The sequence below is a fragment of the Meriones unguiculatus genome, chromosome 1, assembly GCF_030254825.1.
Source record: "Meriones unguiculatus strain TT.TT164.6M chromosome 1, Bangor_MerUng_6.1, whole genome shotgun sequence".
NCBI lineage: Eukaryota > Metazoa > Chordata > Mammalia > Rodentia > Muridae > Meriones > Meriones unguiculatus.
Genome location: NC_083349.1, coordinates 38,638,788 through 38,663,935, shown reverse-complemented (window position 1 = coordinate 38,663,935; position 25,148 = coordinate 38,638,788).

Sequence of the window (25,148 nt, the reverse complement as noted above, 5' to 3'; positions counted from 1 at the left end):
CTGCCAATAGAGAGAATAGAGTCACACATAAAAGCCCTTAAAAGTACAATGTCTTGCAAGTGACTAGGAAAGGCACAGGGATGCAGAGGATGCCTTGTGCACATCTTCCTGTGATTTAAAACCTGCTGATGCCTCAAAGAAATATTTAGAGCAATATTGTGCTTGGAGGGGGTTTTATTTTATTTTTCATTTCACACTGCATCCATCTGGAACAAATCTCCCTGGGTGCGTTACATCTTGAAAACACTATGAAAAACATTCATTAGATCTGGCCCAGCAGATCACAGAACCCTGGCTGCCCAGCACATCCTGACACTTTGACCAGAGCAGAGGGGTGAGGGGTGGGGTCTTGGCGAGGGGAAGGGAGTTGTTTCAGGTGTGGCTTCTGCAATTGCAGCTCCAGGGAGGGAGACTATCTGAATAAGCTAGGCATCCCTCTGGCCTTCCCAGTGTACCTAAGCGGTGTGCCAAGCCAGGAGGGGATTGCTTCAGTGTGTCAGTTCTTGACTGGGATTGCATTGTATCTCAATTTTTGAAGTGGAGTCAAGGCTTAATCTCGTGGAAAAAAAAAAGGGGGGGGGTACAGAGTAGCCCCTGTCGTCCTCCCTCCATCTCGCCTTTGCTCATATGGGTGCTCACCAAATGCTTTCTCGGGTCCGCTGTGGGGAGACAGACTCATTTCCTTTGGTGCCACCTCTTAGGGCCTACTTACACCACGGCTGTTCTGGTTCCTCCAGGATGACCTCAGGCCTGTTCCTTTGGGACAAGCACACACAGGATACCTTGCTTGAACTCGGGTGGCCCTGTCTATATTCCTTAACTCACGACGGTAGCTGCCAGGTCCTTTCTCTCCCTAGCTACCTGTAGAATGTCTCACAGGGCTGTGGAAGCCATCATCCTGGTCCGTCTTCCGTCTTTTTCCACAGCTGTTTATCCAGCCTGTCACCTCTGGCTATCTTAAAGAGAGGCATGCTCACGTCTAGGAGAAGCTAATAGTGGTTGGCCGATGTGAAGGAGGAAATTCAAGTCCCGCTTTCACTATAACCTGCAGGTGTGTGGCTTAGGAGGGGTAAGCCTGAGGAAAGGGATGGCTTGAATTTCCTTTTCTATTACGATCACATCAAACCTTAAGCCACTGATAAGTACTAGACCTATAAAGTTCTTCCAGGTACAGGCAACAGACTGGCTGCAGTACTAGTCTTTGGAAATAGCTCAAGTTGCAATTTTTAAACATGCCTTCCTTCCTTCCTAAGGTGGAAACCGTGAGTTTGGGGCTGTTAGCAAGATTTTATTTCAAATTCATAAAATTATCAGTTTTTTTTAATCCATTATTTTCTACTGAAAGTATCGCCTAATTGAAGCCAAAGTCCAGGAAGTACCTCGAGATTTTAATCACACCAAATATTCCTGTTGTTTGCAAATATACAAATATGTAGATTTCCTTCAGGAATTCCTAGGGAATTTCAAAGGAGAATCTTTATATGTTTTCTCGGTATATCAATGGCTTATTGAGTCCTTTAGGCGAATCCCTGTAGAATTTGGTGAACACCAAGTATAAATAAATTTTAAATGGTTATCATTAAAAATAAGACAAAGGTGTAGAAATCATGTAAGGAGTCCCTTTCTCCATTTCCAGAATGAGGCACTTCATTCCGGAGAAGTTAAGTCCACCCAGTTTGGAGTAACAGAGAACCAACATTTTCAATGCTCAAAACACATCAGACCAGTTAATTTACAAATATTAGGTGATTTATTTTCTAAATTGAATGATTTAGTTTTATAAAGAGAGAAATAAAACTTAAATTGACACTAAAATTATAAAATTGGAGGTATTTTATATAGAATGCAGAAGACAGATAATTAGTGCTTTCAACAATTAAACCACATATCCATCACCAAGTAAAAATGCTTGTAAATTAATTTTCAAATTTTGTGAAAAGGAAAAAAAATAAAAATAGGTTTTGTGGTAAACAACTGTGGAACATCTTTAAAGTTTGATTTCCAGAAACCGTTATACATGAAGTTTTGAGATTAGTGGCATTTTGTTTTTGATTTTTGTGATTAACACTGTTTCCAGAATTGAGCAGCACTTCGTGTGGGCTCACTGTGCCAAATAAACTGTTGTCTAATGCAAGAAAAAGGTATTGTTTTTCTTGCAAGTGTGTGTGTTGCCTTCTATCTGAGAAACAACGAATGTAATACCTCAGCCATTGGCCATAATCACCTTGAGACTGGGCCTCAAAGTTGAACCAGTAACTTATATGGAATTTAGTAAGCAATCGGGTTTGAACATGAAATGAAAACCTACCTTTTGGGGATCCTGTCCTCACACCTACCTTTTCAGGAAAGCAACATTTCAAAAATTAAAATTAAAATCATGTCAACAGAAAAAAACTGCCTCGGGAGAACAGGATTTAGTGGAAGGAATGATTAAGATCCATGATGAGCTGTAATTTAGAATTATTCTCATGCCGTCACAAGTGTTTGATGTTTAACCTTTATACATTTTTAATTCAAGAGCCTTGGCCACACCAATTTTTTCTTTCCTTTTAAGCTCTTTAAATACTGTCAATAAAAATTCAAACTTGACCAATAGCTAGATATTAAACAGTTCTCAAAGACATTTGTAAATTAAAGCAATCATAGGTAAACAATTTTTTCAGTCATGTAATAAAGTAGCTGAAAGCAACCAAGTTTTGATAACAGAAACAAATTCTCAAAATAACCACATAGATTTCATTCCGTGTACAAATGTCATGAATAATAACAAAATCAATGCTAGGTCATATTTGCTTGGTTAGTTTAAGCCCTGTACAGTTTTGAAAATTGCTATATCTAAGTAGAGAAATTGATCAAGAGGTCATTTAAAGCCAAATAAATAGAAAGTTGGACTCATGTATAACTAACTATTCTGTGGTCAGTTCAGATACAAACAAAAAATAAAATTTTAACTTTAAAAACTATGTCTAAGTTAAAAAGTGTCAATATTCAAATGTTATAACCCACTTTATCTATTTATCTACGCCATAAGAAGTAATTTCACATGCCTTCATAAGTAAAACAATTTGAGAAAATTAGTAACTCACTTCTGATGTACTAAGAGAAACAAAACATGCACCCTTTTCTTTGCTCCGGTCAGTTCAAGTCTAAGCTCTCTACAACAACGTGCATTAAATATGTCTGTTACTTTATATCTCTAAACATCATGATACTTTAGAGACAGATTCAAACTCTGGAGCTGAGAGTAAGCTTAATTTTTTCCATGTAGTAATAGCATTGAATATTTCAGGATACATCTCTTTTTTTTTTTCTCCAAGAAATTGACAGTTTATAAGCCATCACCAAAATTACCGTATCACTCTATTTAAATAGCTCTTTTTTTTTTTTTTTAAAGTATGCACCTTTGTCATCAATAAACCTCAGAGCACACTGTATTGACACCTCCCCAGGTCTATCAGCAACCAGGCCACTTAATGGGCTTTCCAGGGAGCTCTCACAATCCAGCCTAGTCTAACAGGCATAATCCTCCTCTGCAACTTCTTTCTAAAGTTTGCTAACAGATCTCCGTCGAAGATCAAGCCAGAAGAACACTTTGACATCCTGAATTGGAAACCTTCCTTTGATCTCCTACACAACTTAACAGCTGCATTTCTGCGCACTTAAAGAGAAACGTGAAACTCACCAGATTTGATTGTTTGTTTTTCATTTGGGCAGTCTTCAAACAGACGAGCCTCGATGAGCTGTCTCCTCACTTCATTCTGCAAAACCCGGAAGGTGCGACAGGTGCAGAGCGAGCAGAGCAGCGGCCAGCTGCGCTGTCCAGGAGGACTGAGGGGGAGGAAGACCAGCTCAGGTCAGTGCAGAGCAGGGAAGGGAGCCAGCTACAGGTTGCAGCGATTGGCTTCAGAGGCTGCTTTCTAGCTTTGCCTCCAGTAGGTGGTAAGTTTGCAGATGACAGCTAACTCTGTGCTTCTCTGGCTGACTCCAAGGGAGCCCTGATGCCCCTGTGTCACCTGAAAATGAGATTAGGAATGAGTCTTTTCATCTGGTCACGTCAACTACCATGTAGAGCAAAGGAAGTCATGTCTTTGTGTCCTTGGTTTTTCCTTGGCTTCCTAACTGGATGATAATTACCAACTTCACCCTACACTGTCTGTGAAACGCATTGATTATTAATACTTGCATGAAACATTTCCTGACCCAGGTCCTATTTATAGCCGAAGTCTCCTTTGTTTACAGCGCCCTTGTGGGATCAGGAGGGAAGGGGCGCGACTTTCCAAGGCTCATTACTCCCACTAAATATGAAATAACATGTTTGAATGGTAACCAAGCGATCGATGGCTCCGTTGTCATTCCCTCCCTTGTTCACCCGTGATTGGGCAGGGAAGGCAAGGTGAAGCAGGTGCCCAGCTGCTCCTGGTGGTGATGAGCAGGTGCTGCCTCTGACTCGGCATCTTCACTGGGGAATGTGCTGGCCCTCTCTGGAGATGCCCAGGTTTGCTGTTTTCCTCACGCCGTGGAGAGTTTTAGAAATTGAATCAGGAGCCAGGGCAACCCATTTTCACCTTCCTAAAAGTGTTCAAGAAACTGAAATATCTGTTTCTTCTTTTTCTAACCCTTAATTATGTCTTGCTTTTCTGTCTTACAATGAACTTGCCAGTGGGTAATGAAAACCGAGAGAGAGGTTTTCTCAAGCACCTCCCCCAACTGGCTCTTACATTCCTGATTCTTCACTCAGAAACTGAGTATGCTAGAGGATTATGCAATAATGCCCAAAAACAAATAAATTAATAAAATGCCTGGCCCTTACAGGACCATGGTAATAATACACAATGTATTTGATATGGCTCAAAGTTCTATGGTACTTGGTGCACACATTCACCAGGAAGTGCCTTCAGTAAGACCTTAAATAGCCTGTCATTTACCTTATGTGGCCATTGAAGCCCCAAAAGTTTTGTAACTTATTTGATGTCCCAGAGTAAGTTCACTGGTACATGGGGAACCTGCCTGTTTCCTATATCTAGAGCTGTGTTCTTTTGACGGCACCTTTCTACTATGTGTTACATTCATTTTCTATTGTTGTGTAACTCCTCCTCACAAACCCAGTGTCTTCAAACAACAAGCATCTGTTTCTCCCACTTCCAGGAGCCAAGGTCCCTGCATGGCCACTGCTCAGAGCCTTGCACCATTGCCATCCCTTTGTGGAGCCCAGGATCTTTTCACAAACTCCTGTGGCTAATGGCAGGATTTCAGTCTTGGAATTGTGAAACTGAAGTCCTGGTTTTCTTTCTTGGAGTCAGTCAACGACCACTCTCAGCAACTAGGGCCCCCCACAGTTCCTCACCACGTGATCCTGCCTATCAGAAAGGTTTGTTCTTTCTCACAGGCCAGAGCACAATCTACCCACGTATCTAATATTCTAGCCCTATGTCTATCACCACATCATCTAGGCACAGACTTAAAATTAAAAAACAAACAAACAAACAAACATGTTTTGCAGCAATCAAGGGGATGAAATTATCCATGACCTTGCAAGGCTATGAATAATTATACCATAAGTACAACATTAGAAATGAAAGTTCACCCCTTCTCAACCAATGGCAAGTGCTAAGAGATGAACTGTATCATCACTTTCTATTCAGCAGTTGCTAAGGTTTTTTTTTTTCCTCTTTCATTATCCTTAAGCTACAAGACATTTCTATTAGTTTTGCTCTGTTTATTTCTTTATTATTCAGACAAAAAAAAAAAAAAAAACACAAAACGTTGACTACGGTCTAGCCTATTTCAAGGTTTCCTTACCTAAAATACAAGACAACTCCCAAAGCCAATGCCACAAGAAAAGCACCCGGATGCCTTCTGAAGAGGGTAGCCCTGGGATATGACTATGCTGCAGCTGTTCACCAGCTCTGTGGTATTGGATGAACTGGTTGAAGTTTCTTCACCTTTAAAGGTATCTCAAGGTCCTATCAATAGATATACACTCATAGGGCCACAGACAGTGTTGTGGAAAGCCTTTTCCTCAGGAAAGCAATTAACTTTAGAACATGAGATTTATTGACATGATTTTTAACTTCAATAAATGGAAGGCTATAAATAATGTCCACACTGGGTTATTTTTTTAGCCAGTATTAATCACTTTGAACCCTGACTCTGTCAGATTTGTGTTCTGGTGAAATGGGAGGTCTTTAATTGATAAAATGTTTGGCAGGTCTGTCTTAATGGTCAGTCTACATGACCTTAGATTGCCTGTAGGCCAGGGGTAAGCTTTGGGCTTATAATCAGTGTTTCATACTTCAAGATAACACATGCAGAAGAATTTTCATGGTATAAAATTTCCTTTGAATATAACACAAATATAGCATAAGTTATTTTAAAAGTAGGTGAATATATTTGAAGTGAAATGTTCTTCCTTGCCTGTCCTGACCCTCCTATCTTTTTTTAATCGTATTTTTATTGTAAATAGATTTGTTTCATATTCTGATTACAGTTTTTCCTCCCTCCAGTTCCTCTCCCTTCCCCTCCTATCTGGATGCACACTCTTGTGTTCCCCCATTAGAAAGCAAACAAATGTTTAGAGAATAATAAAATTATAAAACAAGATAAAAACAACAAGAACAAAAGTTAGAAAATGACACAACAACAAAACAAGACAAAGAGCCAAAGCTCAAAAAATACATATAGATACAGAGACACACATGTTCACACACACACAGAATCCCACAAAAACCCAAAACTGGATGCCATAATATATGCAGAAGGAGTTGTAAGAGGAAAAAAATTCCCTGAATGCCCTGACTGAACATTATGAGACAAAGAACCTCCAAAGATGCTGTTGACTTCATTTTCTGTTAGCCATCTACTCCTTCCTTAGCTTGGGGCCTGCCCTTAGGGTTTGTTTGTTTGTTTGTTTGTTTGTTTGTTTGAGACTCCCTGGGAGAAAACTAAATTTTCATTTGCAAGTGACTATCAATTAGAGCTATCTTCTGGGTTAGGGATGTGGGCATGTGTCCACTTCTTTCAGCGCTAAGACCCCCTCCCTTCTTGAACTTGTTCTCTTTCCACATCTGTAGTAGAGCCTCGGGCTCAAGGCTCATTCCCTGATTAAGAGGAATACAGAAGCTCACCCACAATAAGAAAGAAAGAAAGAAAGAAAGAAAGAAAGAAAGAAAGAAAGAAAGAAAGAAAGAAAGAAAGAAAGAAAGAAAGGAGGGAGGGATGGAAGAAAGGAGGGAGGGAGGGAGGAAAGGAAGGAAAGAAGGAAGGAAGGAAGGAAGGAAGGAAGGAAGGAAGGAAGGAAGGAAGAAGTGCTTAGTTTTGAGATGCAAATAAATCTTTTCTTATACCCAAAGGGGAGGGGATCCTTCAAAACTAAGACTCTCTTGGTTATCTAGAGAAAATCCTCAAGGTAAACAGAAACTGAGCAGTGAGTCCATAAACGATGTCATAGAGCAGAGAAGCATTAGAGGACACAGCAAGAGGGTTAGCATACCACCTGTGCCACCAAGTTGGGCTCCAGACCCTATTTCTCAGAGCCTTGGAATAATGGTGTCAGCTGGGCTTAGCTTTCTAGGAAGTGTCCTGGAAAGAGAATAAGATGCTCACAGCAATTCAAGCTGGCAGGGTGCTGAAGGGACGAAGACAGCACTTCCAGGAGCCTCAGAGGCCCATAGTACAGAGAAAGCAGCTGAGGCTCCTCCCTAAGGCCCAAGGGAACACGTGAACCATAGAGACCAGATTTGAGATAACAGGCATGTACAGTGTAAGACTCTCCATCCAGATCAAAGGCATGGCGGGGCTTGTGCCAGAGGCACCTGCTGATGCCAAGTAACCACGCATGTGCCAGCAGAGGATCCCCAATGGCTAGGAAAGAAAAGTGGGATCCAAGTGTGTTGCGATTGTTTTTAAAATCTTTTGGGGGAGGAGTCCTTAATGCCTCTTCCTTCCAAACTCCCAACCCTAAGTGGGAGAGAGAAGATTAGTGGGGAGAGGGGCTGCAGAACCCTTTACTTCTCCTGGCTGTTTAGGGTCTTCTATGGGTTCTTCTGGGGCTGTACCAATCTCTGTAACAGCAAATGCAGCCAGCAGTCTCCTTCAAGCAGCTGTGCCCCCGAGGCATCTCTCTCCAACTGCCTGATCCAAACCTCCACACCATCCATCTCTAACCTCTCCAAACTGCTACACACCACACACCAACACCGCATGCCACATATTGTTGTCCTGGGCTCTCGTATTGATATCCTCAGAGCCCCAGACCACACCTCTCTTCCTGCTGCACTAGGCAGGCCGTTACCAGCTGTCAAAGGCCATGCCCCCACATGAAACAATTATCAGCTGTGGACAAAGTGAAGCCCAACAAGACAAACAAAAACATATTTGCATAATGTAACTGAGTTTAAAAAGAAACCAAAACTCCCACTACACAAGTGTCCACATATAGCCACATACAGTACAACTCCCTTCCTCGTGGCACAGAGACTTCCGCCACACCAATACCACGTCTCCCCCTTAAAAAGAAATATTCTCTTTTCCTCCAAAGAGGCTAATAACATGAAAGATTAGGTTGGAAACTGGAAACCCTCACTGCCCTACTTGAAATGACAAATAATGCATAATCATGCACTATAAAATTCAACTTAAGCATATATGAAACATAATATGGATACACAGGTTGTATTAAACTGAGTTTTCTATTAAGGTACCACTTCTTGTTGTGGTATCCTTAAGGAATATATCAAAATTGACTGCAGCATCAGTAGAAGCATTCACAGGGGAAAGCTGCAGCCCCAGGCAGTAGCTCTTAAGAGTCTCTGAGCCAGATGAATTCATGCTACCCTTGTCTCCATGTCCTTGACCCTCAGAGCCAAATTGCATTTTGTTCTAAACCACGGCATTCATAAAGCAAATCTGACTTTGCTTCCTTGTAGACAGCAGCATAAACTCACAGGACAGAGTGATGATTTCCACCTCAACTGGTTAGTTAAAGTCTTCAAACAACTGCCAACAAGAAAGAGTCACTATTTCTATTATCATACCAACATTTCAGGCTCTTAGATACAAAAATGAATCCAGCATGCATTATTTATGTACTGTCGCATTATGTATGGCCATTAATAATAACTGACATTCCACCAAGTGAATTCTGAATTCCAGAGAGGCATGGGGAAGTTACATTTTAATGCCAACAGTTAACTCCTTTAATGTAGGGAAATGGTCATTGCTACTCCGCAGGCTTCACACCATCTTAAAATAAAGACTCATCTAAAGACAGCTCACTTATTCATTATCACCCTTGCTCATTTCCAGGCTCTCAAATTCATAAACTTTAATTCCTACACTATCTAATTACAAGTCTAAATGTTGTATTTCACATTCAGGGGCCACATTTAGGACATTTCCTCAAACGTCTCCTCTTAACACAGAGAATTTAAAGTTCTCTTTTTTGTTGCAATGTTCTTAAGTAACGCACTTTAAAACCCCATTTCCTCGGAAAGTAAAAAAAGGGAAATATTTATATTTTATCCAAAAGGTTACAGAACTATTCAGTGTACTGAGACATAATTCTGATCGGCTGGATATTCTTGTTTTCTTTCCTGCTGCTGTGATTAAAATCTGGCCAAAATCAACTTAGTAATGACAGGATTTAGTTGCCTTCCAATTTGCATTTCATCATGTGGGGAAGCCAAGTCAGGCACACAAGACAGGAAGTTGGAGGTAGGAGCTGAAGCAAAGACCATGGAAGGAATGAGGCTGACTGGCTTGTTTAGCTATCTTTCTGATATAGCCCAGGCCCACCTGTCCCAAGTTTTACTACCCACAGTGGGCTGGGCCTTTCTACATCAATTAGCAATCCAGAAAATGCCTCTCAGACATGCCCCAACCTGGTGGAGGTGATTCCTTAATTGAGGTTTCCTCTTCCCAAATGTGTCATGTTGGCAAGCTAGATTATCCATCACAGTGATTTAATTCACCTGTTTTCACATCTTAATTGTATATATTCATACACATGATACTGTGTTCATAAGAATTTTCACACAATTGTATTTTCTACCTTGGTAATATCCACCTACTTCTCTACCCTACCCTCTCTCCTCCCCCGATTAAGCCTCTTTTACTGCCCTACACAGTTTCACTTCTACTTTTGTGTCATTTATAACTATATATATATATATATATATATATATATATATATATACCAAAAAAAAAACCCTAGGTACCATGAGAGAAAATGTGATATTTGTCTTTCTGATACCGACATAATTCATAATGTGACAACTGACATTTCATTTACTTTCCTGCAAACAGTCTAACTTCAACCTTCATTACAGCAGAAAGCAACTGCATTGTGTAAATGCACCAGATTTTCCTTGTCCATTTCTTTATTGGCTCCGTGGTTTAGCGATGTGAATATGGCTTCTATACACACTGATGTGTAATTATATCTGTGGCATGTTGACCAGGGTGCATTGGGGAACTACACGATACACGATACAGCCGGATAATACGGTAGATCTATTTTCTGGCTTTAACGCTCTTAGAATCTTTCTGCCTACCACCACCACCCTTTCGCAATGCTCCCTGAGCCATAAATGCAAGAACTGTGATTTATAGTTGGACTTAAAGCCCACTCAACAGGAGGGAAATTTTGCTTGGTACTGGAAACCTAGCCAGCTTCCTGAGCCTAATAAGTTCATGAACCTACTACTGCCACTTTGCTAGATTGGCGTATTTCCTAACTACATTCAGAATCTTCTCCTTATACTCAGGGATAAGGGAAGCTACCACCCCTCATCAACGAATTCTCTCTTTATGGCAAATGGAGACCATAATAAAAAAACCACAACCTTACAGAATGCAAAAATAAACAGTTGTAGGGAGAGCCTCAATGAAAACATTTATTTTCAGGGTTTTTTTTTTTTTGAGACATCATAATGATTTCCATAGCAGATAGACAAGTCTACATTCCCGCCAGCTGTGCATAAACCTTCTCTCTTTTCCATATCTTCCCTAGCATTTCTCATTTGTTTTCTTTTCTTTATATTTAATTTTATTTATTTAAAATCCAGACTACAGTTCCCCCCTCCCCTCCTCCCAGTCACTTCCTAGCACCCTGCACCCCTATCTACTCCTCAATTTTTCTTCAGAAAAGGGCCAGCCTCCATGGATATGAACCAGCCATGATATATCAGGTTACAGTAAGACTATGCATATCCTCTTCTATTAAGATTAGACAAGGCAGCACAGTTGTGGGAAATGGTCCCAAAGGCAGGCAACAGCTTCAGAGACAGCTCCTGATCCCGCTCTTAGGAGTCTTGCAAGAAGATCAAGCTACACAACTGTAACATATGCAGAGGGCCTAGGTCAGTCCCATGCAGGCTCCCTGGTTGATGGTTCAGTGTCTGTGAGTCCCTATAGGCTTAGGTTGGTTGAGTCTGTGGGATTTCTTGTGGTGTCCTTGTCCCCTTTGGCTCCTACAATCTTTTTCTCCCACTGTTCCACAGAATTCCCCAAGCTATGCTAATGTTTGGCTGTGAGTCTCTGCATCTGTTTCCATCAGTTGCTGCGAAAGCCTCTCTGATGATAACTGGGCTAGACACCAGTCTGTCTTTGTGACTTCTTTTCTGTTATTTGTTTTCTTAATGATTGACATTCTTTTTTAAATTTAATTTTTATTTTTTATATTAATTACAGTTTATTTACTTTGAATCCAAGCTGTAGCCTCCTCCCTAATTCCCACCTTCCCTCCCTCAGCTCCTCCCTGCCCTTCTCTAAGTCCACTGATAGGGGAGGTCCTCTCTGACTCTATCTGACTCTAATCTGATCCTAGCTTATCAGGTCTCATCAGGACTGGCTGCAATGTCCTCCTCTGTGGCTGCTCCTCCCTTGGAGGTGAGGGGAGGTCAAAGAGCCAGCCACTGAGTTCATGTCAGAGGCAGTCCCTGTTCCCCTTACTGGGACACCCACTTGGATACTGAGCTGCCATAGGCTATGTCTGAGCAGGGGTTCTAGGTTATATCCATATATGGTCCTTGTTTGGAGAATCAGTCTCAGAAAAGATCCCTGTGCCCAGATATATTTGGTCCTTGTGGAGCTCCTGTCCTCTCCAGCTCTTACTAACTCCCCCTTCTTTCATATGATTCCCTGCACTCTGCCCAAGGTTTGGTTATGAAATGACTGACGTGCTGACTAGGGTGAGATACAAGCTCAGTGAAGTTTTATTTCCATTAATTAATTTACTTATTTATTCATTTTACCTCATGATCACAGCCCCTTCCCTCCTCTCCTCCCAGTCCCACCCTCACATCCCCCTCTCCTCCATTCCCCACTCTGCTTCTTCTCAGGGAAGGCAAGGCCCCCATAGGTACCAGCACACCTTGGCACATCAAGTCACAGCAGGACTAAGCACATCCTCTCCTGCTAAGACCAGACAAGCCAGCCCAGCTAGGAGAAAGGGATCCAAAGGCAGATGACAGAACCAGAGACAGCCCCTACTTCCATTGCTAGGGGACCCACATGATGACCAAACTTCACATCTCCTACATATTTGTAGGTGGCCTAGGTTTAGGCCATACATGTTCTTTTGCTGTTAGTTCAGTCTCTGTGAGACCCCATGGGCCCAGGTTAGTTTACTCTGTAGGCCTCCTTGTGATATCCCTGACCCCTCCAACTCTCTCAAGCCTTCCACCCACTCTTACACAAACTCTCTGAGCTCGGCCTCTTGTTTGGCTGTGGGTCTCTGCATCTGTTTCTATCAGCTGCTAGATGAATTCTCTCAGAAGACAGTTATGCTTCTATTCTCCTGTCTGCAAACGTAGCAGAGTATCATTAATAGTGTCAGGTGTTCGCTCTCTCCCATGGGGTGGGTCTCGACTTGGCCAGTCATTGGTTTGTCATTCCCTCAATCTCTGCTCCATCTTTATCCCTATACTTCTTGTACGCAAGACAAGTTTTGGGACAAGGGTTTTATGGGTGATTGGTATCCCCCTCCCTCCACTAGGAGTTCCTCCTGGTGGCAACTTCAGGCTCCATATCCTTCCACCACTAAGATTCTAATCTAGGGTCACCCCCATAGAACCCTGGGAGCCTCTCCCATCCTAGAAATGCTCCCAACTAATTTCCATTCTCTCTCCTGGTCCCCATACCCACATCTGATCTCCCCACACTTGATCCTTACCCTGTTTCCCTCTCCCAATCAGTTCCCTTCCTCCATCTACTTCAGGTGTCTATTTTATTTCCCCTTCTAAGTGAGATTCAATCATGCTCCCTTGGGTCCTTCGGAATATTACTTGGCTTCTTTGATTCTGTGGATTGTAGCATGGTTATCCTGCGCTTTATGGCTAATATCCACTTGTAAGTAGATATCATTCATGTCTTTCTGGTCTGGGTTACCTCATTCAGGGTGATCTTTTCTAGTTCCATCCATTTGCCTGCAAATTGCATGGTTTTCTGGTATCTAATAGCTGAGTAGTATTCCATTGTGTAAATGTACTACAGTTTCTTTACCCATTCTTCAGTTGAGGGACATAGAGGTTGTTTCTAGTTTCTAGCTATTATGAATAAATCTGCTATGAACATACCTGAGGAAGTGTCTTTGTGGTGTAGTGGAGCATCTTTTGTGTGTATGTCCAGGAGTGGTATAGCTGGGTCTTGAGACAGAACCATTCCCAATTTTCTGAGAAAAAGCCAGACTGATGATTTCCATGGTAGTTATACAAGTTTGCACTCCCACCAGAAATTGAGGAATGTTCCCCTTGCACCCCATCCTAATCAGCATGTCACTTGATTTTTTTTATATTTTTTTTATCTTAACCATTCTGACTAGTGTAAGATGGAATCTCAGTGTCATTTTGATTTGCATTTCCCTGATGACTAAGGAATAAGCATTTCTTTAAGTGCTTCTCCACCATTAGAAATTCCTCTGTTGAGAATTCTGTTTAACTCTGTGCCCCATTTTAAAATTGAGTTATTTGGTTTGTCAGTGTTTAATTTATTGAGTTCTTTATATATTCTGAATATTAGTCCCCTGTTGGATGTAGGGTTGGTGAAGATCATTTCCCAATCTGTAAGCTGCCTTTTTGTTCTATTGACAGTGACCTTTGCCTTACAGAAGTTTTCATTTCATGAGGTCCCATTTCTTAATTGTTGATCTTAGAGCCTGAACTGTTGGTGTTCTGTTCAGAAAGTTGTTTCCATGCCAACACAATCAGCTATTCTCCACTTTCTCTTTCATTAGATTTAGTGTATCTAGTTTTATGTTTATCCACTTGAACTTGCATTTTGTGCTGGGTGATAGATATGGATCTATTTGCATTTTTCAACATGCAGACATCCAGTGAGACCAGCACCACTTGTTGAGAATGCTTTTTCTTTTTTTCCATTGTATGGTTTTGACTTTTTTGTCAAAAATCTAGTTTCCTGAGGTGTGTGGGTTTATTTCTAGGTCTTCAATTCTATTCCTTGATATACCAGTCTGTTTTTATGCCAGTATCATGTGGCTTTTATGTTATTGCTTTGTTGGACAGTTTCAAATCAGGGATGGTGATACCTCCACAAGTTCTTTTATTGTACAAGATTGTTTTAACTATCCTGGGTTTTTTTTTCCATGTGAAGTTGAGAGTTGCTCTTTCCAAGTCTGTAAAGAATTTTGTTGGAATTCTGGTGTGAATTGTATTGAATATGCAGATTGCTTTTGGAAAGATGGCCATTTTTCCTATGTTAATCCTACCAATCCATGATCATGAAGTTCTAGCTGAAACAATAACGCAACTAAAGAAGTTCAAGGGGTTACAAATTGGAAAGGAAGAAGTCAAAGTATTTTTAGTTGCAGATGATATGGTAGTATATGTAAGCAACCCCCCCAATTCTTCCAGGGAACTCCCACAACTTATAAAAAACTTCATCAAAGTGGCTGGAACAACATTAACTCCAAAATAAAACAAAACAAAAACCAGTAGCCCTCCTTTATTCAAACAATAAATGGACTGAAAAATAAATTATGGAAACAACACCCTTCACAGTAGCCACAAATAATATAGAGTACCTTGGAGTAACTCTAACCAAGCAAGTGAAAGACCTGTGTGACAGAAAAAAATAAATAAATAAATACAAAACAACTTCAAGTCTGAAGAAAGAAATTGAAGAAGACAGCAGAAGATGGAAAGATCTCCCGTGCCTGCATATTTCATCTTCTCATGTAAAGCAAGAAGTACAACACATGCAAAAGCAATGACCACGCTGCTCCAGGGAAGCTGCAGGCCTGGAGGATATATGAAGCTAAATCAGCTCTAAGTGACTCTTTGTCAGTCTCAGGAGCAATGCTACAAGAAACAAGAAAAAGAGAAGCTCTCACCTCTAAAACCCCTCCTATTTCTAATGCGAGTTACTGTGAGTCCCTAGAAGACATAGTAATAGACCAAATGAGATGGTCCTGGGGTTCAGACCATCTGTGGCGCTAATCTTCATGATGCCAGTTTTTCATGTTGTCCGTAAGCAACTACAGCCAATTGCAGTTCCTTCATCTGCATGTGATGATGATGACAGTAATCTCATTTAGTGCACATTGTCAATTAAGTAATACACATGCAGTATTTAATCTCATTGCTAAAACCGCTTTCTGTTTGACAAAGATTCTTTTCCAACATAAATTTTGCAAAGAAAAGCTGAAGAGTATCTTTCCTTTTCTCTAGTCATCACAAGTTTGCTCATTTTTATTAATGTGTGTGTGTTTATGTGTGTAATAAACAGTAAATTTTTTGAAGTATAAACTTGCAAGCTTAAAACCATACGTGACCTTAAGTCAAGTGCTTAAATCATCTTTGAATAAAGAACATAAGTAGTAACATATATCTCCTTCATCAGTTGTCTTATGTGGCACAGTATTCAAGTTATACTACTCCACAGACATCACTCATGATAAAAGGAAGGAAAGAAAAGGAAGGAAGGAAGGAAGGAAGGAAGGAAGGAAGGAAGGAAGGAAGGAAGGAAGTTTCTAAGTGAGTTCCATTCGTCTCACCAAAATATCCCTTCTGGCATGACATTTCTCAAAGGGGGAAATACTGCCAGGGGAAGCAGACTTTTTCTGGGTGTAAGCTTCATTTTGTAAATAAAACTCCTGTTTCTCTGGTCTGTAAATATGTGCATTTGAGCTGGAGAAGTGGGTCAGTGGGTTAAGTGCTTGATGCACTAGCCTGATGATCTGAGTGCAGATCCCATAACCCACAAGGAAGCCTGATGCTGGGAGGCAGATTACAGGAGACTCTTGGGCCAACCAGACTGGCATATGTAATAACTAACAACAGAGAGAACCTGTCTCAAACAAAGGAGAAGGCAAGAACTGACCTCCAAGGTTGGCAGACAGACAGACAGACAGACAGACACACACACACACACACACACACACACACACAACACACACACACACTGAAGGAGGAATAAGCAAGGAAGGAGGAAAATAAATGGGGAGGAAAGGAGCCTGGGAGAGAGAATGTCTGATGGAACCCAGGCTGACCTCCAACTTACTATGTAGTGTAGATAGGCTTTGAACTCGGAATCCTCCTTTCACCTCCAGAGAGCAATTCTTTATTTAAATATATCTGAGAGTGTCGTTTAACTTCATACTCTCTGTGGTCATATACTCTATGATATAGACATTTAGAATCCTACTCTAGTCTACACAGCACTATCTATGGACAAATGAATACATACAATCTCATCAGCATCTAAGCTGAATTACAAATGTTTTTATCATGACGGTGCAAACACATGAGAGCTTTCTGTTTGCTTAGTTTGAATACAAGCTCTCGCTGTCTCTGCCTTTGCATGAACAGGATGTGTGAGATTTGTGAGAACATAAGCAACTGGCAGGAAATTAACAGAGCAGACAAAGCTAAGGGAAATGAGTTGGGCATCTTATGCAAAGCCTGTATTTTGGCTGATGTTCAACTCCATTTACTTTTCCCCCCTCTTATTCATCTGGGACTAAAATGTGTGTTCTTTCATTTCAAGAGTAAGAAACCCAAAGCAAACAGAGGGATTGCTTGAATCACGGCAAATGTCTTTTCCAAAGAAGATTATATATATAACATACAAATTAGATGTAAAATGAGAAGGGAAGAAAGAAGAAGGGATTAGGAACTGTGTTTTTAATCTGAAAAAACAAAAACAATGAATTAATAATAGTAGCTACATACCAGCCTATGACCCTGGCCAGGCATATCTATACTGTATGGTTTTGATACTATAAATTGAAGCTATACACACTTGAATGGGTAAGGGCTGTGGAATCTTAGCTTAAAGCATCTTACTTTTTATTTGGTTTTGTGGTGCTGGGGATGAGACACGGGGCATTGTACATGTCCCAAAAGTCCTCTCCCCCTGAGCTAAGTGCCCAGGCCAAGATCATAATATTTTAAAGCAAGCTTGTTATATGCCTCTTAAAAAATGTATTTAGTTCTAACCAGAAAGCATAAAAGAAGGGCAAAGAATTAAAAGGATTAAAGGTAGGATTGGTAAAATCTCCATCCACATGCTAAATCTGCACCACTACCCTTTTTCTTTTTTTTTTATAGTTCATGAACCTGGGAGTAGTGTGTGTATTTTTTTTAAGACTTATTTATGTTATGTATATAAGTGCTCTGACTGCATGTACACCTGCATGCCAGAAGAGGGCACCAGACCCCAATATAGAAGGTTGTGAGCCACCATGTGGTTGCTGAGAATTGAACCCAGGACCTCTGGAAGAGCAGACAGTGCTCTTAACCACGGAACCATCTCTCCAGCCTCGGTATTTGTATTTTATTTTTTTGGTAGCTAACAAGAAAATGAACAAAATTGTGTTTAAGTCCATAAGTAAAGCATAAGGATAGGAACGCACTGTCTCAGTCGTTCATTTCCATGGCTACATTGAGAGCAAAGGCGGCTCTGAGCAACTGCGATAGCGCACACAGGAGTCTCAGAGCATAAAGCCTCCACTCTCTGACACATAATCCTTGCTTACCCAACACTCAGTTGGATACTAAAAGTGTTAGCTGGATATTTTATCATATTGAGGGCTTTCCTCATGAATTTTCTCTTATCAGGAGTGATTACAGGAGGGACACATGCACTTGAACACAAGTATTTGCCTTTACAAGGAAAATTCTACCACAAGGAGTACATCAGAGTGATATGTCTTAAGTCTGCCTAGTACAAAAACGGCCGAATGTTTCATATGTCATGTTCCCTCCTTACCAAAATGGGATCATTTCTTCTAATATCTTTTACCTACAACCATGTTGTCAGACATACGTTCCCCAGCAATCTGTTCTATGGTGTAATTATGTTCCTGCTTTTCAAATGCAACTTTTTTCCTTCTGTTTTTGCAAAGCTGGAGATAGAACGCAGGGCCTAACCCTCACTAGGCAATTGTTCTACCACTGAACTGTACCCTCAGCCATCGTATGACTTCTGAGACACAGCGTATCTGTTCCAGGTGGATTCGATGATCAGAATTCATGAAAGCAGATAACCCCAGATCATTGAAAATCTTTTATTTTTATTAATTACACTTTATTCACTTTGTATCCTTCCATAAACCCCTCCCTCCCCCTTCTTCATGCATGCCCCTCCCCAAGTCCACTGATAAGGGAGGTCTTCCTCTCCTTCCTTCTGATCCTAGTCTATCAGGTCTCATCAGCAATGACTGCATTGTGTTCATTTGTGGCCTGGTAAGGCTGCTCCTCCCTCAGGGGGAGGTGATCAAAGAGCAGGCCAATCAGTTCATGTCAGAGACAGTCCCTGTTCCCATTACTATTTAACCCACTTGGACACTGAACAGTCATGGGCTACGTCTGTGCAGGGGTTCTAGGTTATCTCCATGCATGATCCTTGGTCGGAGTATCAGTCTCAGAAAAAAACCCTGTGCCCAGATTTTTTGGTTCTGTTGCTTTCCTTGTGGAGCTCCTGTCCTCTCCAGGACTTACTGTTTCCACTTCTTTCATAAGATTCCCTGCACTCTGCCCAAAGGTTAACTATAAATCTCAGCATCTGCTTTGATACCCTGCAGAGTAGAGCCTTTCAGAGGCCCTCTGTGGCAGGTTCTTGTCCTGTTCCCTCTGTTCTCCTTCTTCTGATGTCCATCCCCTTTGCCTTTCTGAATGGGGATTGAGCATTTTAGCCGGTGTCCTCCGTCTTGATTAGTTTCTTTAGGTGTACAGATTTTAGTAGGTTTATCCTATATTATATGTCTAATATCCACTTACAAGTGAGTATATACCTTGTGTATCTTTCTGCTTCTGGAATACCTCACTCAGGATGATCTTTTCTAGTTCCCACCATTTACCCACAAATTTCATGATTTCCTTGCTTTTTATTGCTGAGTAATATGCCATTGTGTAAATGTACCATAATTTCTGTATCCATTCTTCAGTTGAGGGGCATCTGGATTGTTTCCAGCTTCTGGCTATTACCAATAAAGCTGTTACAACCATGGTTGAGCAAATGTCCTTATTGTGTACTTGACCATCTTTTGGATATATGCCTAGGAGTGGGATAGCTGGATCTTGAGGAAGCGCTATTCCTAATTGTCTAAGAAAGTGTCCAGAGTGGTTGTACAAGTTTACATTCCCACCAGCAGTGGAGGAGGGTTCCCCTTTCTCCACAACCTCTCCAGCACGTGTTGTCACTTGAGCTGTTGATCTTGGCCATTCTGATGGGTGTCAGGTGAAATCTCAGGGTCGTTTTGATTTGCGTTTCCCTGATGACTAAGGACGATGAGCATTTCTTTACGTGTTGCTCATCCACGTCTAAACTCCTGCATTGCCCTTCCAAGATCTATATGCCTTCACACTTGCTATGTCTACCTCATACTCTCCAAATCCGACTATATGTAATTAACAAAATCTTTTGCTCTCTCCAACAGTTGTAACAAGATTTCCCATAATGCCTAGCCTGGTTTGAGCTTTGCTCCTTATTCTCTGCTTTGATTTCCTATCAACTCTAGTGTTTCCCATGAGTTCTGTTTCCCCTTCTCTAAAGCATGAATAACCGAACACATTAAAAATAATTGTTGCTCCTGGCACCATTTATTTAACTCAGAAAAAATACCCAGTTGTACTTGTTAAAATTCCGGCCCCAAACAGGAACTCTGGAAACAGTCTCAGAATACTTTATTAAATTAAATGTTTGTAAAAACTCTCTTGGGATGGAGGCTATAATTTGGGGCAAGGAATACAGTCTGGTGATGCTAAAGTATTCAAATCACCAGATTTTAAATGGATGGGGGTATATATGATGTTTGCCATGTATGTGGCATTTGTTTATTATTTGTATGCCAATGAGAGTTGATTTTATCTGTCAGGAGCTGTGCTCCCCAAAATAAGAAAAACCAATTTCAGTGACATATGACACAGTGCCTAGGAGATAATAGATTTTTGAAAGAGCAAACATCTTTGTGATGTTTTGTTATTTAAAGATTGGTATGGTTTGAATATGGAATGACCTCAGAAACCTCCTATATTGAAGACTTACTCCCAATATTATAGATTCAACAGACATGTGAATCATGAGGGCTCTGACATAATCTATAGGCTAATTCTCCAATTCATAATTTGGTGGTATTATTGAGATTATAGAAACTTTAACACAGGAGCCCATTTACAGGAGGGGGGTCACTGAAGGGTATACCTGGGGAAAATGTACCCTGCCTTCTCCTCTTCTTCGGTGCATGCTTCTTAAATGGCAGTTGGTGGGCAACTCTACCCTACCACACTCTAATGCAGAAACAATAGAACCAGCCCACCACGGAAGGACACCTCTGACAGTGAGAGCCCCAGTAAGCCTTCCTCCTTTAGTCTGTCCCAGGGATTTGTTTCTGCAAAAACTAACACAGCAGTATCCCATTACCCAAGAGCTTGTGTTCCACTTCCATACTTTACCAATCTGAGACAGCTAGGCAGATGCTCTCAAAAGCTGTACATGCCAGACCTTTGTCAAAGTCTATTCATTAGCTATGATTTCCGATGACCAGGTAAGTAGACTTGAATTTTACTATCTAAGCAGGAAAGGTTATTTCGGCCTTCTGAGAAAGGTCTGTGACAAGGACATCAAACATCCCCAAGCAACCAATACCGTCCCAGGAAGGCAAAGGAACGTATAAATGTAGACATATTCATGTATGTGTTCTACTCATGCAAACTAGGAAGTAATCTGAGATGGAGGGCACAGGATACAATCTGCCAAAGAAACCACAAAGCACCTGTGTCACCTCGTGACACCAATCATAAGCTGGCATTTGAAGAGAAAATAGGATGACCTAGCCATGACTCCACACACTACCTCTTGGGGAAGAAGCCACCTACTCATGGCCTTGGAAAGCTGATCCCTGTAGCTGAGCTTACTGATAATTGATCCAGGCATAGACAGCCAAGTCAGGACTGACTGTTCATATTCATTCCAGGGAAAGGAAATAAGTCCCTGGATCTAGCGGCCACTTGTTTTGAAATTTCTGTCTCGGTTTTTGGTTTTTAGTTTGTTCTTGCTATTGTTTTGGCTCCTCTGAATCTAAACTTTCTTATTTTGATGGAATTTTCTGCCCTGGGAGACCTAGTGAGAAGCATATATCTCTGTTTGTAATAAAGCACCGCACTCCAAAGCAGCTTGGAAAGGGTTTATTTACTCTTACAACTCTCAGGTCACACTCTATACAGGAGTCAGGGCAGGAACTGAAGACAGAAACGCGGAGACAAAAATTGAAGCAGAAGCCTTTTGGCTTGTTCTCCATCACTTTTCTTGACCTGCTTTTTTGTTTTTTTGGTTGCTTTTTGTTTGTTTGTTTTTGTTTTGTTTTGTTTTGTTTTGTTTGTCATCCAGGAGTTCTTGCTCCAAGGTGCTTGCACTACCTGAAGTGACCTGAGCCCTCCTTTATCAATTAGCAATCAATGCTGCACATACTTGCCTACAGGCAATCTAATGCCAGCATTTTCTAAACCGAGGTTCCTGTGCCACGTTGGGAAAAACAGAAACAGCCAGGACAGCCCTCTTCGAATAGATAGAGCCAACAAGAGGACTCAGGCAGTAAGAATGTTTGCCACCATGCCTGACAACCCGCGTTCAGTTTTCAGGAGCCACATGGTAGACAAAGACAACTAACTCACACAAGTTGTCCTCTGACGTACAGACGCACACACATGTACACCTACACACAGCACTAAGGTACATGTGTGCTTCCCACATATACACCCCATGTAAATCAATTAAGATGTAATAAATTAGCCACGGTAGTTTCTGTCTTTCACGGCTAAAATACGAGACTGACACAGGGCCCAACTCATTTGGCTGCCAGCACCAGACAATTCAATACAAGAAATTTGCAAGTAAAGTTGTCATTCGAAAATTACTTTAGTGGGTCACATCGATACCAAAAGATTGTCTATAGATGCTCCAGGGAGAGAATTCACTAAATATGATGAATTTCTGGGGGGAAAAAAAGTTGAGAGTATGTCCATGCTCTCTGTAACACTTCTAAGCGCCAGCCTCCTACAAAGAGGCCATACTTCTGCCTAGTAATTCCTGGTACACACAAAATTAGGCATGCATTTTTTAAAACGTAATTCATTTTAGAATTAGTTTCATTCCTTGCAAATAAATGTCTCCTGATCAAGCCAGCCAACTAACTAGAAGGCCATGATTATCTGGAAATATGTAGAGAAGCATGGTTGCAAAAGGATTTCTTGAGGAGCAAAACATTGATGGCAAATCTCTCTACTATTTGAGAATGGCTACAGGATGCTACAAACATTGGAGTATATGCTCTTGGATTGAAAGTTATCAATTAGTAAGTTATTTCTACTAGTTGATACATATGGAAATCAGTCATGCCTACACACTGCCAAATATGACTGTTTTTCTCTCCCATTGTGACTTTTGACACCAAATGTGAGATTTTCCCCATACTAACCAGTTGTTCAACTCCCTTCACTCTAATGGGGTGTCCTTCATTCAATTCACTTCTCACACTAGCTACTTGGAATTCACACAGACCCACAGTTAATGGCTTTGTCCCCACAGGACTAACTACCCTTACTTTTTAGATGGTGGAGTCAAACATAGACCATTCATACTTTGGACCACTTGGCTACAAATCAGAAATTTTCTTGACTTCCTCCTTAGGTTTGAAGCTTCATCACAAAATCCAAAGAAAACTTTACATATAATTACTGGGGTGGGGGTTGCTGTTTTGTTTTCTTTCTGTCTTTCTTTCTTTACTAAAATGGATACAATTTAAGAACAGCCAAATGGAAGGTGTATATTAGGAAAGGTGTAGGAAAATGTCATGAAGCACTTCCAGAGCCTCCATGGACACACCGTTCACCAAAACCTCAATATGGTCACCACCACCCAGCATTACTCACTTACCTAAATCCCATTGTTTGGGGACTTTAAAGGCTCCATGGCTTTTGCGTGGTTGATTAAAACACTGGTGTTTAATTCAGCCTCTAACTTTCATCCCATCCTGAGATTGTTGTTGGGACAGTCACCTCAGGAGCATAAAGTGAGCACTGATTATGACTGACAGAAGATGCTTCTGTAATCAGGACATTACAACGGTTTTAAGGCAAATAGCAACAATGTGTATGTAGGTATATGTATCTTATTATGTCAAAAGGCCACTTTATAGAGAAAGACTGAGCTACAATGTCAATTGTAAGCTTTCTTTAGAAAAAAAAACAACTATAATGTATAGGAGATACTTATCAAGATAGTTTATAGATTGCAGAGAATGTGAAGGTGTGGTCTGATGAGACAGAGTCAGATCCATTGGGGGAGAGGATGTAGGGAGAGGTGGCTCTCCTGTCTCAGGCGTCTGGCCTTCCTTCCACATATCATAACAACAATGTGGCACCTCATAGATGAGAATTCTGAGCAAGCCACCTTACTTGATCTCCCCATTGTCCATGAACCTAGCGAGTGAGCTCTCAATTCTGTCTTCTCCAAACAGTCTCAGAACCAGAGCTAACCACTCCATATTCCCTTCATCTTAGGCCCTTTTTCTCTTTCATTTTTTCATTTTCCACATTAACAGCTGAAGATGGAAAAGAGGGAAACACTTTAGGGCAGCCAGTTCATCTTGCATTTGTTCTTAGATGGCTCTTTTTTTATTATTAGTTACATCTTATTAACTCTGAATCCCAGCTGTATCCCACTCCCTCATTTCCTCCCAATCCCACACTCCCTCCCTCATCTCCTCACCGTCCCTTTCCAAGTCCACTGATAGGGGAGGACCTCCTTCCCTTTCATCTGACCCTGGTTTATCAGGTATCTTCAGGACTGGCTGCAAAATCCTCCTCTGTGGCCTAGCAGGGCTGCTCCTCCCTTGCGGGGTGGGGAGGTCAAAGAGCCTGCCAATGAGTTCATGTCAGAAACAGTCCCTGTTCCCCTTACTCCTGAGCTCCTACAGGCTACATCCGAGCAGAGGTTCTAGGTTATATCCCTACAGGGTCCTTGGTTGGGTAAACAGTCTCATATAAGACCCCTGTGCCCAGATATATTTGGTCCTTGTGGAGCATAATGTTGTCTCTTGCCAAGCAGAGCTAAGCAAAGATAGGTTTAAAGACCAGGGAGACCACAAAACTAAGACAGGTTGGATTTAGTCTAGTTTAGTTGTTTTTTTTTTTTTTTCCAACAACAACAACAAAAGAAAAACAGAACTCTATAAAATACTTCCCATAATAAAATTCTAGAAATTAAAGATGAGCTGTAGAAACTGGGAAAACCTCATGATGTCTAAGTATAATTACTGTAAAAATAGCTCTATTTGCCTCCATGCTTTGTCATTGGAATCACATGAGTGAAAACAAGAGGGATTTGAAAATGTCACGATGATGAATAGTCCTGAGGTGTAATCACCATGGGCACAGGACGCTCCAGAAGGATGGCTGCAGCTATTGCTAAGTTAGCAAAATATCATGGTCTTGAACTCAGGCTCTGTAAGCCCGAGTGGGATGAATCAGCTCGCTAAATATTATACTCAGAAATTATCCCCTGATCATTGGCTAGTTTGTTATTTTGATTGTTATAAGTAACAGACTTGGCAGTATGTCCTTGCCTTTGTTCTTCTCATTATTTTTTGCAGCAGGAAAGACGTCTGGCCTTACAGAAATGTGTAACTTGTGTTT